The sequence below is a fragment of the Manis javanica genome, chromosome 3 (assembly GCF_040802235.1).
Source record: "Manis javanica isolate MJ-LG chromosome 3, MJ_LKY, whole genome shotgun sequence".
Lineage (NCBI taxonomy): Eukaryota > Metazoa > Chordata > Mammalia > Pholidota > Manidae > Manis > Manis javanica.
Window position 1 is genome coordinate 110,377,123 of NC_133158.1, and position 18,032 is coordinate 110,395,154.

Consider the following 18,032-nt stretch of genomic DNA (forward strand, 5'->3'; position numbering starts at 1 on the left):
TATTCCTTCTGCTATTATTTCCTTTGGGATTGGTGTTGCTGAACTTTAGTATTCACAGCTAGTCTCAGAACTACAACTATAAATACCTTTGAGTTATTTATTATTAATTCCCACTCAACATGTTATAATTAACTCATAATAAATCCTCCCAAAATACCACATACATATCTTACATTTTGCATTAGGATCTAATAGGAAAGAAATTTTACCACTTTCCCTTCTGTTAACAAGCCATTTTTCTGCATCTCTTTACACCAGATGCATTTGATAATGCATTTTAGTTTGACATGTCGATTATTCAGCTCCATCAATGATCCAAATTATATCTTTCATTCTATAACAGAATACATTCAGAATTGATGAAACTTCAAGACAGGGAAGACTACATTCACTGACTAAGGGTAATCCTGGAGGCATTCTGGCATGAAAGGTGAGGATATGTGCAGTAATGTACAGCCTATTGTTATGTATTGTGTTCTGAAGAATAAAAGACCCTCTTATTTTCAATTTTTCATTTGTATTCTAGATTTATTTGAAGAAATTTTAGCACTTTTTGTTTTGATCTGTTTTTTAAAAATAACCTTACTTCTACTATTGAAGTAGTACATAGATGAAGAATATGTATGCTTTTCAGTTTTATGTGATGTGTGTGTTTGGTGCTTTTGCGTTGCTCTGATTTTTTGAATAATTTTGATGTAATAAAAGACCAAAGAATCTGAGAATTAGAAGAAATTTACTGTCCAAATAATTAAACCTTCTTGTCTGTTGGAGGTTCTTGAACAGATGTTGTTGAAAACCAATCTAAACTAAAGGCAAATTTGCAGATGAAAAGTACCATTGCTAGTTTCTCTTTGCTGATGCTGTTAAATAGAATGTCAGCCTTGCCTTCTTCCTCTATGGTTATCATACTGGCTGATGCCTCTACTCAAAAATAATAATTTTAAAAATGCCAGATTTGTTATGAATTATTTGGAATAGGTTTTCAAGTTGAAATGAAGAAAATGAAGAAGTTCTGAAGTTGTGTCAACAGAACATTAGAAATATGTGTACACAAGGTTAGGGCTATTGCTCGTGGGCACACAAATATAGCAGTTAGTGTTCTTGGTAATACATACACTGGATCTCAGGGTTCTGGGTCCAAGTTTTAGAAGGGTGGTAGAGAATGTATTTGCATAGTATTTGCATAGCTGTTAAAGCCTTATGAAGTCACTTTTTAAAAAAACATTTCAGCTTTTCTCAAATATTTAGGAATCTAGAGGTTGTGTATTTAACCATTCTTTTTTTTTCTTTAGTTAAGATGACATGAATTAAATATTCAAATGAAATAGATGTTCTTTCCGCTAATAGTTTTGGTAAACCCTTGGTTTAGGATACCACCATCTAAGCAGAACAAAATCAGTGTTTCTCCGTGGCGAGAGCAGCTTTACATAGACTTTAGCTCGCCAGAACTGCGTTGAGTCGTAAAAACTAATTCTGTAGTTTATTAAGCTTATTTTGAGATCCTTTAGAGAGGGGCTGTTTCATATATTTCAGTTTGAAAACAAAAATTCTAAATGGAAGAATTCTTTGTCAAATTGTATAGCAGAGGTTCTAAAAATATCAAAAGTTGACTGTTAGGTCCTAAATGCATATTCATTACAGTAGTTTGAATGATGTTAAAATTTAAAGAAGGGTCATGAAACAAGGTTTTTAGGCCTTCCAAAATAAGTGAAATAACAGTATTTCATTCCTGCTTCTCTTAATCACTATGGTTATAATAAGTGATATAAGTTTGGCTTTCAAAGATGATTATATTTGAATCATTTGAAAGGTAAGACATGAAATTTCAGGTGAGGAAAAACATCTTGGACAGCCGATAAAATGGGATTAAATCATAGCATCTAGTGTGTGCTCTGTGGAGAAAATCAAGTAATAAAATGATGGAATACTGCACTGGAAGGACAGGAAAGAGAATGCAAATAATAAATAATAAAATAAATCCTTGAATCCACAACCCTGAGATGGGTTGAAGTCAGTCTAACAGGGAAAACGAAGACAAATGATGAATCAAAGATGGCAAGAAATTAACTTCAAAACTAAAGAATGAAAGTATCCCAAAGTTTACAGGGAATGTAAAGCATATTGCTTTAACCCTTAACAAAGAAACTGCAGTAAGTTGGATATTTTGCATCTAGCTAACAGTTGTGTCTGAAGTGTTGTGGAGATAAAGGAAAATCATCCTTCTCCCAACTTCAAAATAAAAAATATATATATATATTTTTTTCCTTCAAAATTACCAAAAAATAATTATTTAGAACATGTTTGCAACTTCGGTGGATTTGTCACTCTTTCTTAACTGAAGAGTTTATATGGTAAGTATGATTCGAATCCTAATGATTTTACTGGCAAATCACATAAAAATCAACAAGTTTCTGAGAATTATATTTTCAGATACATGAACTAAAACTTAAATTCTGCATAATTGTACTTCATGAAAAAACAGATAGCTCATGTGACAAAACCTAGGAACGAAGATTAGAGGGCAAAAATAAAATAATTTTTATGCAGGTAATCATTTCTTTTACTAGATACTAAAAATTAAAAACAAACAAACAAGCAAACATCACCTAATCGGCTGAATCTACTGAATTTTGGGTTATTCCATTTTTCAAGTGCTTTATAAAGTATAATCCTTTACTTCAACTCACTATTCAATTATATAAAAGAAAATACAGGGGTAAAGGAAAATTACTGAGTGCTATTATGTCTAATGATGTTTAACATAGCGACAAAAAGAAAATACCTACTTGTACAGAAATCCTATGATTTAGGCCAATTATACACTTGGGAGGGGCAAGTCCTGTTGAATGTGGAGTATGTTGAAATGTCCAAGTTATTTTTTACATGTTTTGGGTCTTTTTTTCTTCTTTTAAAGAGTTTTTCCCACTATTTAAAAACCCAATGGGATTATAATGGAAATGGGAAATGTAATCCATATGTTTTAGAATCTTTTACAATTAAGTCATGAAATTACTGCTCAAAATATTTTGGCCGTTTAAAATTCAAGGTCTTTTTATAAACATAATATACCCACAGAAGAAAATCATGCAAAATTCATACAATTACTTTTTAGTTAAATATTTCATTTCCAAACAGTTATTTCCACGTCAGTGTTGAATGGTATATTAAACAAATACATGATACTATGATATTAGTAGTAATGTATTATTTAAAACTTATCAAGACCAATTTACTATTAAGTAGGAAAAAACTTGAATTCAGTATTCATGTATCTATCACCAATTCATTGTCCAAATGTAAATAAATATTCCTGCAAACGAATCCAACAAGGGGAACTTTCAGATGCACTCAAACCTGTTACCATTCTGCTGATACCTTTGGGAAAATAAAAACTTTTCAGGTGAATAATATGAGCATTTGATGTTTGGTGTCTTCATTAAAATATCTATTGGGTAAGTTCTTCATTCCATCACACTTGATTCAGAAATATAATATTTAATACTCTCATGAAAATATTTTAGAAAAAGTTGATTTTTCTTCTTCATTGGTTTAACACCATTTATTCTTATATCCATGTTTTCTTGTCTCTGGCACTAAACGAGTTATTTAGAAAAAAAGTCTTATGTTGGAAGAATCCCCTACTTTGTAATTTGCATTCATAATGTATACTCTGGGTATTAGTCATCATTTCTCAGTTACAGGTGAGGTAAGCTTAGCTTTACTCGCTGTGTGAGTCACTCCGTGGGCTGGATGTTCCCAGGGAGTCCTTTTCCTTTGCCTAATTATACTTGTGGGTATTGAAACCTTCCTTTCCTTTTTCTTAGCTAAGATTGAAAGAATTTTAACAAATGTTTCTGTCATTAGAGATTATTTATTCAAGCAACTCTAAATTTGAATGGTGCAATAAATTATAAATTGAAAGAGAGCATTTAAGAAAATGCAAGGTACAGGTATTGCTAATGAAACATTCTTAACCATAGTGCGTTTATTTCTTTGTACAAAAACATTGGTATAATGCTTATTATTATGAATATACTTTACATTTAAAGCAGTTTTTAATTCACAATAACCTATATTTTGATAATTCTGTTTCTTATAAATTATAAGCAAAATTATAGATGGGTGTCATGTACAATTTCTAAATAAACACACTATTACGGTTTTCAAAGACAAGGGCACTTGCTGTAATAACTACATGTGAGTGTATAATTACGCATGTGTTGCTATTGTTGTGTGGAGATAGCACAATGAAGTTACACAAACAGAATATAGCCATATAGCTTACATTCTAAAGTGTGCATTATGAAATCATTTGCAGCCCTACCCTGAACTTCCACAGAGAAAAATTACACAGATGGCATAGACACATGGGCATTGTGGTTTAAAAGTCCTGTGGAAGGTAAGATGAGATAAACTCATAAAGCAGAAATCCTCTTCTCTCACAATTATGAATATTGTGTCCTGGAAAGACCACAGATCTGGAGTCAAACATATGGAACTGTAGTGTTTCCACCTGGGCACATAATTCAAAAAGTTTCTGATTCTTAGTTTCTCCATTTCTAAACAAAAAATCAGACTGCTGAACTTTTATATACATTTGTATGAAAATGTTTAGAAAATAAGCATGTAATAATTAGTTGTTCGTGTCTGTATTTCCCTTCCAATCACATCACCACATATGAAATGCCACTTTAATACCTTAAGCTTCTTAGAGAAGGTCAATTAAAATTAAAGTAAAATAAATGTTATATGCAGTATCCTGTAACATGTTATATTCCTCATTTGATAATTAGAAAAGTTATTATTTATTAGAAGATTCAGGTAATCGCCAAATGAGTTTATTAACCAGATTAAAGTTCTGCATGTGAGAAAACTAGGAGAATACTGAGTCTTCACTGAATTGATAATAAAATATAGATCATGAACCAATAATTGTGTTACTTAGTATTTACCCAAATGAGTTTAAAATATATGTTCACACAGAAACCTGCACCTAGATACTCATAACATATTTAATCATAATTGTCAAAACCTGGAAACAATCAAAATGTCCTTCAAGAGTTGAATGGATGCATACATAGTGGTACATCCAAACAATGAAATATTATTCAGCATAAAAAATAGCTATCATGATGTGAAAAGATGTGGAAGAAATTTAAATGCATATTACTAAGTGAAAAAAAAAATCAATCTGAAAATGCTCTATACTGATTCCAGCTTTATGATATTCTAGAAAAGGCAAAACTATGGAGAGAGTAAAAAGATTCATATTTGTTAAAGATTAAGGGGAAAGAAAGGTGAATAGGCATAGAATAGGGACTTTTTAGGGCAGTGAAACTACTCTGTATGATATTACAGTGGTGGATACATGTCATTATGTACTTGTCCAAATGCACAGAATGTAAAAGACCAAAAATGAACTGTAGTGTAAACTGTGTATTTGGGTTATAATGATGTGTCAGTGTAGGCCCATTGATAGTAAAAAATACACCACTGCGCTATAGGATGTCGATAGTGGGGAATGCTGTGCATGGGTGGGAGCAAGGGCATCTGGGAATTCTCTATATTTTCCACTCAGTTTTGCTGTGACTCAAAACTCTAAATAATAAAGACTGAAATGTAGATGGTGAACACTGATTAAAAAATTTAGTAATTTTACAGAGAGAACATATTAACTTATCTCTGATTTATATAAAGTCAGCTTTTAATTTTCTAAGAAAGAAGATGTCTATGTATTAGCTAACTAGCTGAAAATATATAGAAGCAATAGTCATCACAATAATAGAAGAAATTAAATATTATGTTGTGCGAAGAGGCAGGAAGACACACAGCTTCACAAACACCTATATCGCCTACATTAACAATGGCAATCCTCATAATGACTCCAAGGTAGATACTATAACACCCACCATGTGCATATAAGGACCCTGAGTCTGGTTAGGTAATGCTTATCCCAAAGCCACAGAACTAGCAAATGCTGTAGGTGGCTGCAATCCCAGAGGGCTAACTTCAAATATTGTGTGTATAAACTTATGTTACCTATGTATACTAAATATAGTACACATCTCTCTTTTTCGGCAATTTTTGTAAATGAAGCTGATATACTGTTACTTGTAATGAGAAAATTCACAGAAATGTACCATGCATTACTCTTGAAGATGAAATGACTAAAATAAAATGAAAATTAAAAGTTAGGTTGGGGAGTTCCAGGTGAAAAGATGGCAGAGTAGGAAGGCAAAGCAGAAACCTCCTCCCACATACAAGCCAAGGAAGCAACTACAGCGCATACAGCTAACCCTGGGAATGAAGGCTGCAGAACAGGACTCCTATACCCAGAGAAGAAAAGAAGACCACACTGAGAAGTGTGAAGTGGCAGACTGGTGATTGATCTGAACCTAAGACCTCCTACCATCCCAGCCCACAAGCAGGAAAGAGAGGAATAGGGTGGGGAAAGGATAAGCATGCAGGAATCCTGCCCACCTGGCCCTGGAGAGCTGCTCAGGGAACATGAGTCCACCTTTCACTGGGCTTCCGTGATGTAGGTACAGGACACCAAAGAGAGTTGGAGCATCCTAGGAGGCAAGAGTCCTATTACCTGTGGAAGACAGGCATGCTCTGTCAGTCCTGCTGAGACCCAACACAGAGGTGGCAATTTGAAAGATTTACCAGAGAAATGGGGGTTGGAAGGAGCTCTCTCTAGAGGAGAGAAGGCATGTGGACGATGCTACCTCAGCCCTCCCTCAGCCCAGCTGGTTGCATGTCTGTGGGAGCCAGATCCAAAAGCTCCATATCCCTCGCTCACAGCTCAACCCCACAGCACACCTCCCCGTGCACTGGCCCACCTGGCCTACTCAGCCCAGCAGTGGTCTGACTTTTCTGCCTCGTGGGCAGGAGACTTCCTGAGCTTTCTCAGTCCTGTTTCAGCCCAACCTGTTGGGCATCAGTGGTAGCCAGGTCCAAATGTTCCCTCCCTACTGGAGACTCAGCACCAAGGTGCTTCCCTGTGCATCGGCCCTGCCTACCCCCTCTGGCCCAGTAGTGACACCATTGCTGCCTAGCAGGCAGAGAGTAGCCCCACCACAATGATCCCAGCAGAGGTAACTCCCAGTACACAAAGGGCACTCTGAGGTGAGCTGTCAGCCTCTGTTGATAGAGATCTGCCACTGCTGGCAGACAGTCAAGGCAGCCCTGCCCACAGCCCACCAAGAGCACCTGTGGTTGCACTGTAAAGGAGAATCAGGCAGTGCTGAGCAGAGTCTTGAACTTCTAGGCACCACTTGATGCCTTCTTCATAAAGCCATGATTTTCTACACAGGGAGGCATAGTGGATCCATCTAATACAAAGGAAGAAACACAGAAACTCAGACAAAAATGAAGGGGCAAAGGAATACATTCCAAACAAAAGAACAAGATAAAAGAACAAAATGAAACAGATCAGCAATATTCTTGATAAAGATTTCAAAGTAACAGTCATAAAGGTGCTCACTGATCTGGGGGAAATAATTGATGATCTCAGTGAAAGCTTCAACATAGAGAGAAAATTTGAAACAAAGCCACTCAGAACTAAAGAATACAAAAGATTAAATGAAAAAATAAAGTGGAGGTAATGAAAAGCAGACTGCTAGAAGTAGAGGAAAGAGTAAATGAGATGGAAAATAGAAAAGAGGAAAATAGCAAACCTGAGGAACAGAGAGAAAAACAATTTCTAAAAATGAGAAGATACTAAAAGGGCCATGTGAAAACTCCAAATGAAACAATATTCATGTAATATGGATCCCAGAAAGAGAAGAGAGAGAGACAAAAGAGTAAAAAGTCTCTTTGAAGAAATAATTGCTGAAAACTTCCCCTGGAAGAAGAAGAAAATCTAAACAGACCAACTGCTAGTAATGAAATTGAATTGGTAATCAATAAACTTCCAACAAATAAAATTCCAGGAGTAGATGGCTTCAGAGCTGAATTCTACCAAATATTTAAAGAAGAGCTACTATCAATCCTTCTTGAAGTATTCCAAAAAAATAGAAGAGGATGGAATACTTCCAAACTCATTCTTTGAGGCCAGCATCACTCTAATATCAAACCAGACAAAAAAAGAAAATTATAAATCAATAATTCTGATGAACATAGATGCAAAAATCCTCAACAAAATATTAGCAAATCAAATTAAAAAGTACATCAAAAGGATCATCCATCACAACTAAGTGGGATTTATTCCAGGGATGCAAGGATGGTACAATATTTGTGAATCAAGCAATGTGATATACCACAATAACAAAAGGAAGGATAAACACCATATGATCATTTCAATAGATGCTGAAAAAGCATTTGACAAAATTTAACATCCATTCATAGTAAAAACTCTCATCAAAATGGGTACAGAGGAAATATACCTTAACATAAGAAAGGCCATATATGACAAATCCACAGCTAACATCATAATCAATGGTGAAAAGTTGGAAGTTTTTCCTCTAAGGTCATGAAAAAGACAAGGATGCCCACTTCCACTACTTTTATTCAACATAGTACTTCAGGTCCTAGCCACAACAATCAGACAAGATAAAGAGATAAAAGGCATCCAAATTGGTAAGGAAGAAGTAAAACTGTCACTATTTGCAGATGACATAATACTGTAGATAGAAAATCTTAAAGACTCCACCTAAAAACTATCAGAAATAGTAACAGTATTCAGCAAATTTACAGGATACAAAGTCAATGTACAGAAACTCTTCATTCCTAACAATAGAATATTACTCAGCCATAAAAAAGAAAGCAATCCTGCCATTTGCAACAACATGATGGATCTATAGGGCATTATGTTAAGTGAAATAAGCCAGGTGGAGAAAGTTACATACCATGATTTCACTCATATGTGGAATCTAAAAACAAAACAAAACAAAATGAAAAAAACAGTAGTAGACTCACAGATACTAAGAGTGACTGTGGTTACCATGGGGAAGGGGTTGGACTGGGTGGGTGAAAGAGGTAAGGGGGATAAAGAGGCACAAAATCTCATTCATAATATAAATTGTCACTCGGATGGAATTGCAGCATGGAGAGTATCATCAATGGTTCTGTAACATCTTTCTATGTTGACAGTAATTGCACTTGCTGAAGTGAGGATTTAATATTGTGTGTAACTGTTGTATCATTCTGCTGTATACTTGAAACCAATATAAAATTGTATATTAACTGTACTTCAATAAAAAGGTTAGGTTGATTTAATTTTATATGAAATACATAGTCCAACTGAAATGCAACTATAATCTAGAACAAATCTTTCAAATTTCTTACACAGTATATTGTTGGATAAACATGAAAGATTTATGAGAAAAACTTAAGGTTAACCCATTATTGTCTGGTTAACAATTTTTATTTGTTTAGCCATGTATAGAATTAAATTTCAATCATTAATTTAGACTTATGTTTTGAAGTTTTCAGACTTATTTCATGCTTTCTTAAGAGATTAACAAGATTATCAACTCATAAGATTATTTGAAAATCTTCATTACTTTGAGTTTGAGTCTTTTTCCTAATATATAGTATTTCTTTCTACACATGGTTTGTTTCATTCCTATGCTCATCCATGAAAAATATCCATGAACAATGAATTACATCACTAGCTTGAATTCTAAATTACAGAAAGTTAATTATCTGACAATTTCTTATTACCTGAAAAGCAAATTACAGAATGCATAATTTTAGATTTGTTGGTGTTTTACTGGAGAAATTATGTTACTGTTGGGACAGATAATTGCTGTCAAACTATATTAAATTATGTATCAGTTTTTATTTCTTTTAGTGTCAAGGGCAGATATTAAAGGCCTAACCTTGAATGTCAAATTTAGTTGTTTTTTTCATTGACTTTGTTTCAAAGTTGTTAAAATCTCAGTTGACCAGCTGCGTGTGTCAGTGCAGGTTTAATGTTCTTGCACAGACCAGGCTGCCTGCCAGTTGCTCATTACTTCCAATTGCACAGGCATATTTATTCACAGTGTAAGCTATCAAGATTTTATTTGAAAAAAATACACACAGTTAACATTTAAAAGATCTCAGTTGTCATGGTAGTTTATAACTCATTATCAAAACAAGTCATTCAAAGAAACTAATCCAAACTTACTCTGAAATTTTCCATAATATTTGTAATAATTTGTTTATATATATTATACTTATTATGATAAATGTTATTATAAATAATTACATATTTAGTATATTAAATGTACTAATCAATTATATAGTCAAGTAGAATTCTTAACATTAAATCATCTATTTTAGCATAAATAGATGTATTATACTTATTCATCATTTATAGTAAATCATCATTTATAGATAAGGAACAACAGTATTCGGTCAGTGACATCAGAATCACATTTTGCTAAGAGGCTCTGACTACTTTCCTCCTCCTTACATGGTATCATAGGTTATAAAGATTTTAGCATAGTCACTGTTAGCCATTTGAAATCATGATGATTTGTTCCAAAGAGCTTAAAATAACCTTTAGTTTCCACAAATGTTAGAAAGACATTTATAATAATTACATCTGGAAGTAGAATTTGGACACTATTCCATTCTGCTACTCATTCTACCACAGTGAAAATTGAAATAGAAATAAAATTTCCATTGCTTTAGTTTTGTTTTGTGTTAATGTTATAGGAGTTTGAACATAAATGTTGCCTTAAAACATCTATATTTAAAATGAAGTCATAAATATAACATTGCCATTTAAACTGGTTTATGGCAGTCAAATTCATGTATATGTTGATTAAAAAGTTACTTCATTCCAAATTTCCAGTAAGTCATGGAGATGTATGTAACATACTGCAAAGTGTCCACCGTAATAACACTGTAGAGCATATTTGGAAGTTGCTAACAGTAGGTTTTAAAAGTTCTCATTACAGAAAAAAAAGGTTTTTATAACCAAGTATGGTGACAGATCTTAACTAGATTTATCTCTGTTCCTTTAATAATCCTGAGCAGTTGATGGCTAAAGATGGAGAGATTTATACCAGGGCAAAACCTCAACCCTGTGTTTATATACTAGGTTCTTTGCCAGCTCTGTGGGAGGGACCTGCTTGCATGGTGTGACTAGAGGAATGACAAGCATGCCAAATGACCTTCTCCCAGTTCACTACAATGTTTCTGAACTTTTCTGAATTAGACATGCATTAAGGGCTCCACCTGAGCAGGTTTAAGAGACGGTGGCTAAAAACAATTAGCTTGTAGAGTTTATTTAATTACAACAGTTTACTATGTAGCTGTAGGCAAGGCTTGGAAAGATTGACAAAGAGGTAAGTAAACTTTGATGAAAGGGGGGGTAAAGAAAATACAGTAAGATGCTATTCAATTATAACTCAAACTCATCGAAGAGTACTTAAAGTCAAGCTCTGTTTGTTCATACATCATTATGTCTTAATGATTATATCCAAAAAAAAGCCTACTGATTTAAAAAAGGAAAAAAGAAGGAAAGAAAAAAAAGCAAATGTAGGAAATACATGACCAAAATGTTATATCTGAGATTCTTTTAAGACCTTTTCTGTTTTATACAGAGAACAAACTAGAATTAGTATCATCTCATAAATGAAATACACTGATGTTGACTTATTTATTGTATACTGTATGCTCATCTGAAAATTCAAACTTCATCATCTGGTTTTATTTTTCAATTGTGAAATGCTTTAATATTGCAGAAAATTTATATGAAAAGTGTGTTTTAAGAAATATTAGTAAATATCTATGTAATTACCATCCAGGTTAAAAAAAGAAAGAACATTGCCTGTGGCTTAAAAGTCCTGTAAATCTCTCTCAAATTACCTCCTACTTCTATTTGCAAATCAAGAGAATCTTGGTGTACTAGTCAGGGATTTTAAGAAAAACATACATCTTAAATATATAAGGATAATTGATTAAATTAATAATATATTCACAACTATTGTAATTATAACTGTATAATTAATCAATGTAGGTAAAATTGCAATATTTCCAGAATCTCTCACCTGGCCTTAGTGCATCTCTGTATCAATAGGTGTTTCTAAGGAGTAGAGAGAAGTAGTCCATCTCCACATCAGTAAGTGATTACAGGGGGTGAGGGAAGCAAGGTGTGTTTGGTCTGGAGAGGTGTGGTGGGATCCTTTTGCACTCGGGTTGTGAGAGACATGGGTGAGCAGAATTGACGACTAAGCAATAAACAGGTTTCTCATGCTTAATTTTTCCCTTTGACAGGCTTCAGCTTCAAAGGTTATTTGCCCTGGGCTGAGAACATATTTACCCTGGAGTTACACCTGATGGTAGTAGGCAGGACCTCTGAACCCAAAATCTTTCTTCATGGGTACAATGCTTGGGCAGGCTGCTCATAGAGATGGTAGGGAGATTTCTGGAAATCCCCCTGTGGATGGTGGGGAGGCCCCGGTGGCTGCTGCAGTAGGGGGCAGTGGCTCATCCTTACCTCCAGCAGCAGTGGTGGGTGCTGCTTCATCCAGGAGTCTCCTATCCCTGGGGCTTCTGCTTGGGGAGCTCCTAGTGGGAAATTGGTCTCAGGTAAAGCACCTTCTAGATGGGTGAGCTCTTCCCCAGAATTGGGGAAGGGTGGATACTGTAAATTGTGGAATTAGCCCTCTATGAGATAGAAGACTGCTTAGAAGCCCTGAGGGGCCATGTGGCAGCCAAGGTTGGTTGATATTTGTTTCTCCATACAGTATAAAGGGTTATCTCTTGGAGGAGCTGGGCAATGACCTGTGGGATGCCCTTAAGAGACACAATTATTGAGAGGACAGGTCATGCTCCTGGAAGATATGTTAGTAGCAGGGGAGGAAGCAGTAGGCAAATCTGTGTTGCAAGAGACCGTGGGGAAGCGGGAGGAAAGAGCGGTGCCTTCAGCCTCCATTGTGATAGAGGATATGTCAGGAGAGGATGAGGGGGTGGAGCAAAGGGCAGACTGTTGCCAAGGCCACTGAAAGAGGTACCAGGCCCTCCCGCATTAAAGGCCCATCTAGGTGTAATTAAGAAAATAAAAACACAACAACTATAGGCTCCTCAGGGGGATGAGCAGCCTCCTCCCCAGGTTGTGGGGCACTCCATGCTCCGCCCCTATGCCCAGGATGAGCTGGTAGACATGAGCATCTGATTTTGGCCCAAGCCATTGGAATGTCTGGCTACATGGCTTTTGCATCTCTGAGATATGGGGGTGGAAATGTCAGGTTCTGAAATAGGTAGACTGGCTTCCCTGAAAATTCAGCCTTCCCTCCATCAGTGGTTGTAAAGTGCCCATAACATCTTAAGGAATCAGGTGCTCCTGGATTGGCTGATGGCAGCCATCAGGACAGTTTGGCCTAATCAGGGTGATTTACCATACTTACCCACTAGCTAGAAAATGTATGCAGAGCTCCAGAGGTGTTACGGGAGATGGGCATGAAAAATATCATCTATAATATGGGTCACCAGGACCCTGATGAGGAGTTGTTCACCATAAGAATGAGAAATCAGGTGCTCCATACAGCTCCTCATCTTCCTTTGGGTCCCTGGTGACTATTCTTGCCCCCCACACAGGGCAACTCAGAAATGAGGCTACTTGTACTTTAGCAGATCTGGGGAAGGTTGAAACATAAGAGCACAGAAGGAAGTATAGACTACCACTGAAAGGAGAGATACACAGGGCACCATGAAGGTCTCAAGGACAGAGATATGGGTTGATTTGATAAAGATGGGGTAGTGAAAGAAAAACTTAATGGGTAGCCCAATAGGATCTACTTAGAACTGTGGCACCAATTAAAGCCAGACTGTCAGTTCTAGCCACTGAGGTCTAGGACGTGGAAGCTGGAGACAAAGTCCCATGTCCGGCCCGTGTCCCTGCAGGACTTCCTGAGGGACAGTACTCAGGCTCTGCCTGAGCCCTCACCCCCACAGGTCTGACTGAGAGGGGGTTGAAGGCTGCCACCTTTGGGGACATGGTGGGTACTGGAGGCCACATATAAAATAAGCAATTCATTGGTCGCCCATGAATGTACAACATGTCCTCACACTGGTGGATACAGGAGATGAATGTTCTCTGATTTATGGCAACCCTGAGCAATTTTCTAGGACCCCTGCTGTGATAGATGGCTATGGCAGTAAGGCAATTAGAGTGAAGAAAGCCAAAATCCCATTGGGGATAGGGCATTTACCCACAAAGGAGTATGCTATGTACATTTCTCCCATCCCTGAATATATTTGGGGGTTAGATATACTGAAAGGCCTGTGGTTACAGACAACTGCAGGTAAGTTCAGACTGACAGTATGTGTAGTAACAGTAATTCTGAGAGACATACTAAGCACACACCAGTAGCTCTGCCCATACCTTGGCAGGTGACAAATACTAAGCAATATAAATTGCCTGGGGGACACAAGGAAATTGGAGAAACTCTACAGAAGTTGGAAAATATGGGCATCATAAAGCTCACTCAGAGTCCAGTGAAGAAGCGGGACAGCTCCTGGTGTATGACCATGGATTACAGGGAATTGAATAAAGTCATACCCCCATTTGCATGCTGCTGTCTCCTCTACAGCAGCCCTTCTGGACACCCTCAGTCATGAACTAGTGACGTATCACTATGTTGTGGACCTTGCTAATGTTTTCATCTCTATTGTCATAGCAGGTAGTCAGGAACAGTTTGCCTTCATGTGGGAAGGCTGGCAGTGGACATTTACTGACTTTCTACAGGGATACCTCCACAATCCCACCATTTGTCATTGATTTGTAGGCCAGGAATTGGCCACATGGAAGAAACCATAAATGGCTTGGTTGTGTCACTACATTGATGATATTATGCTCACATCTGATTCTCTTTCAGATTTAGAAGGGGCAATACCTAGATGGCTGCAACATCTAAGGGGAAAGGATGGGCTGTGTACAGCACCAAGGTCTAGGGACCTGGTTTCTCAGTAAAGTTCTTGGGGGTTGTCTGGTTGGGTAAAACTAGAAGCAGTCAGAGGCAAGATCTAGCCTTTCCCTACCCCTACCACTGTGGCAGTATTACAAGAGGTTTTGTGTCTTTTGGGCTACTGAAGAGTATTTATTCTACACTTGGCACATATTCTGAAGCCTTTAAACTGGTTTGTATGAAAGGGCATCAGTGGGACTGGGATGAAACATGTGCAGCTCCTTTTACTGCTTCTAAGTGAGCAGTCAAGGCCTGTTTGAGTACAATGGATTCATCAAGGCCCTGTGAGCTAGAAGTTCATGTAACCGAAGATGGTTATGGATGGGGCCTTTGGCAGTGACTTGAACAGATCCGCCACAACCTATTGGATTCTGGTCATAACTATGGAAAGGAGCAGAGGTCTGGCACACCTTGATAGAGAAGGAACTGGCTGCTGTGTACCACACCTTGCTGGCTATAGAGCCCATCACCAGAACAGCTCCAATCAAGGTAATGACTACTTATCCCATCACAGAGTCAGTGCAAGGCTGGACCCAAAAGCCATGGACGGCCATGACACAGATGCCTACACTGGCCAAATGGCCAAATTTACAGCAGCATAGTACCTTTCCCACCAGCTCCTTAAGTGGAGAACTCCAGTGCTGACTGGGGCCAGTGACATACACCAGTAGAAAGCATGAAGAACTTGCTTTTGAGTCATTGTAGCCAAGAGTCCTTATCAGAAGGGAAAATCCCTGTACCTGATGATGCTTGGTATAGAGACAGCTCCAGTCAAGGGCATCCCCCGAAGTGGAGGGCTGTGGCTTTCTATCCTAAGACTGTAATAATATGGATGGAGGATGGAGAGGGGAAGAGCAGCCAATGGGTTGAGTTGTGGCAGTATGACTCGTAAGCATCAGGAGCCTTCCCTTATAGTTGTCTGCACTAACAGCTGGGCTGTCTATTGCATCCTGACCCTGTGGCTACTGACATGGTACCATGCCAATTGGATGGTTGGTCGCTGGCCCCTTTAGAATAAGAGCTGTGGCAAGACCTATGGGCCTCTGGTCAGACTAAGACAGTTGCCGTATATCATGTGACTGTCTATTTGCCTTTGGCATCCCCAGGGAATGATGAAGGGGACACATTGGTCCAGGTACTTTGGCTAGAAAGAAAGTCTGCCTCTGATGTGGTCCAATAGTTACATCAGTGTTTGTTGCACATGGGGCAAAAGACAATGTGGACTGTAACCCATCGGTGGGCCCTGCTGTTGATCTTTGAAAAAGTCAACAGGGCCCAGAAAGAGTGTCTTGTGTGCTCTAAGAGTGACTTACATCAAGTCCCACAGCAACATGGGACAATTGTCAGGTAATAGACTGTATTGGGCCTCTGCCCATATCAGAGGAATATCGGGATGCTATGACTTGTGTGGACACACCTACTGGATTTTAGGTTGCTTTTCCTGCAATGTGGTGCAGATCAGCAAATGACCAAAAGAAGCCTAGCAGCCTATGCCTGGCCACAGGTGACTGAGAGTGATCAAGGCACTCACTTTACTAGACATGCATTTAAAGAATGTGTGAAGCAATTAGGAATAAAGTGGAAGTTTCATGTACCATATAACACTACTGGGGTAAGCATGATAGAGAGGTAAAATGGTTTGTTGAAATCTGGCCTTAAGTTGGACACCAATATGCAACAAGGCTGGTCAGTTCCCTTATGGACAGTGCCATGGCATTTGATTGGGAAGCCCCAAAAAGGAGCCTTGAACCCTGTGGACATGCTAACACACATTGTTACCTCTCCTGTACATTTGTATGTACAAAACAAAGAGAAGTTATTAAAGACAGGATATGGCCAGCAGAGCAACATCCTGCTGCCAGCCCTAACTGTGTTAAACCGTAGAGACTCTGTTGAGAAGACATGGCCCTGGACATTTCAGCACATGGACCAGTGATGGCTGGCCCTTCTGGCACCTTGAGGAAAATGCCTGGAAGCTGGCCTCCTGTGTGTACTTGGAATAACAGCAGAGTGGCCTACAAAGATAATGGTAGTGTACCTAAAACATCTGGGAGGTAATAGCATCTTGCGGGGAAGTTTTGTTTTATCTTTATGGTTAGTGCAGGTACTTCCTGTAGCCCCATATATTGACCTATCTGTAACTCCCACAGGGAGCAGGGTGAAGGTCTGGTGTACTAGATCAGGACAAGATCCCATTCCTGCCACTCTACTATCACAGGACCACTCTCTTACATGCATCCTACCTGATGGACAAGATTTGCCTACTTTGGTGTCATTAAAACATGACACCACTCTTAAGGTTATTTTCTTCCACAGTCCCTATGGCCTGGATGTGCCCCCTGGCTGCAGCTCCAAGTTATGGACTTAACCAGCTTAGGTCTTTGAACCTAGTTGAATCCTCCAGCTTGAGGATTATTATGATTTTATTGCTGTTGTAGCTTCAATTTTCTCACACAGGGGTCATTGTGGAAGATGAGGAAGAAATAGATTGTTAGGTGAGATTTCTGGAGGAGTGGGTTGTGGGTAAAATTGCAATATTTCTAGAATCTCTGGCCTGACCTTAGTGCATCTCCATATAAATAGGTGCTTCCAAGGGGTGGAGAGAAGTAGTCCATCTCCATATCAGTAGGTAATTATAGGGTCAGGGAGCAAGGGCAAGTCTGCACTGGATAGGTGTGGTAGGGTACTTTTGTAGCTGGGTGCAAAAGACATGGGTAAGCAGAAGTAGACAACTGCTTGTAAGCACTAAATGGAATTCTCCCACTTTATTTCTCCCTTTGGCTGATTTCAGCTTCAAAGGTTATTTGACCCAGACTGGGAACATATTTCCCGCCCAGAGATATAATCAATAATATCTAATCTTATTTATAACCAAGTATTTATTTCTTAAATATATTTGAAAGACTTGGTTTACATGACTATGAGGGCTTTGCAGTTTGAAATCTGCAAAGCAGTACAGCAGGATGGAGACCCAAGAAAGAGTTGATGTTACAATACTTCAGGGAAACTCAGTCTTTTGTCTAAGGCCTTCAGTGGAATATGTGAGGTCCATCCACATTATGGAAGGTAATTGCCATATTCAAGTGATGAATCAAAAATTCTAGAGACTGAGAGATCTCCGAAATA

The 18,032-nt window shown here is 37.9% G+C and overlaps 1 long non-coding RNA gene across 1 annotated transcript in view; it reads left to right on the forward strand.

Moving 5' to 3' along the window:
* Window positions 1-212: 212 nt before the first annotated feature.
* The window catches only part of LOC140848190 (uncharacterized), a 39,241-nt gene continuing 21,421 nt past the window's right edge, over window positions 213-18,032 (forward strand). Inside the window, exon 1 of the long non-coding RNA XR_012128742.1 lies at window positions 213-430. This is a non-coding gene — a long non-coding RNA (uncharacterized lncRNA). The remainder of the gene's footprint in view (window positions 431-18,032) is intronic.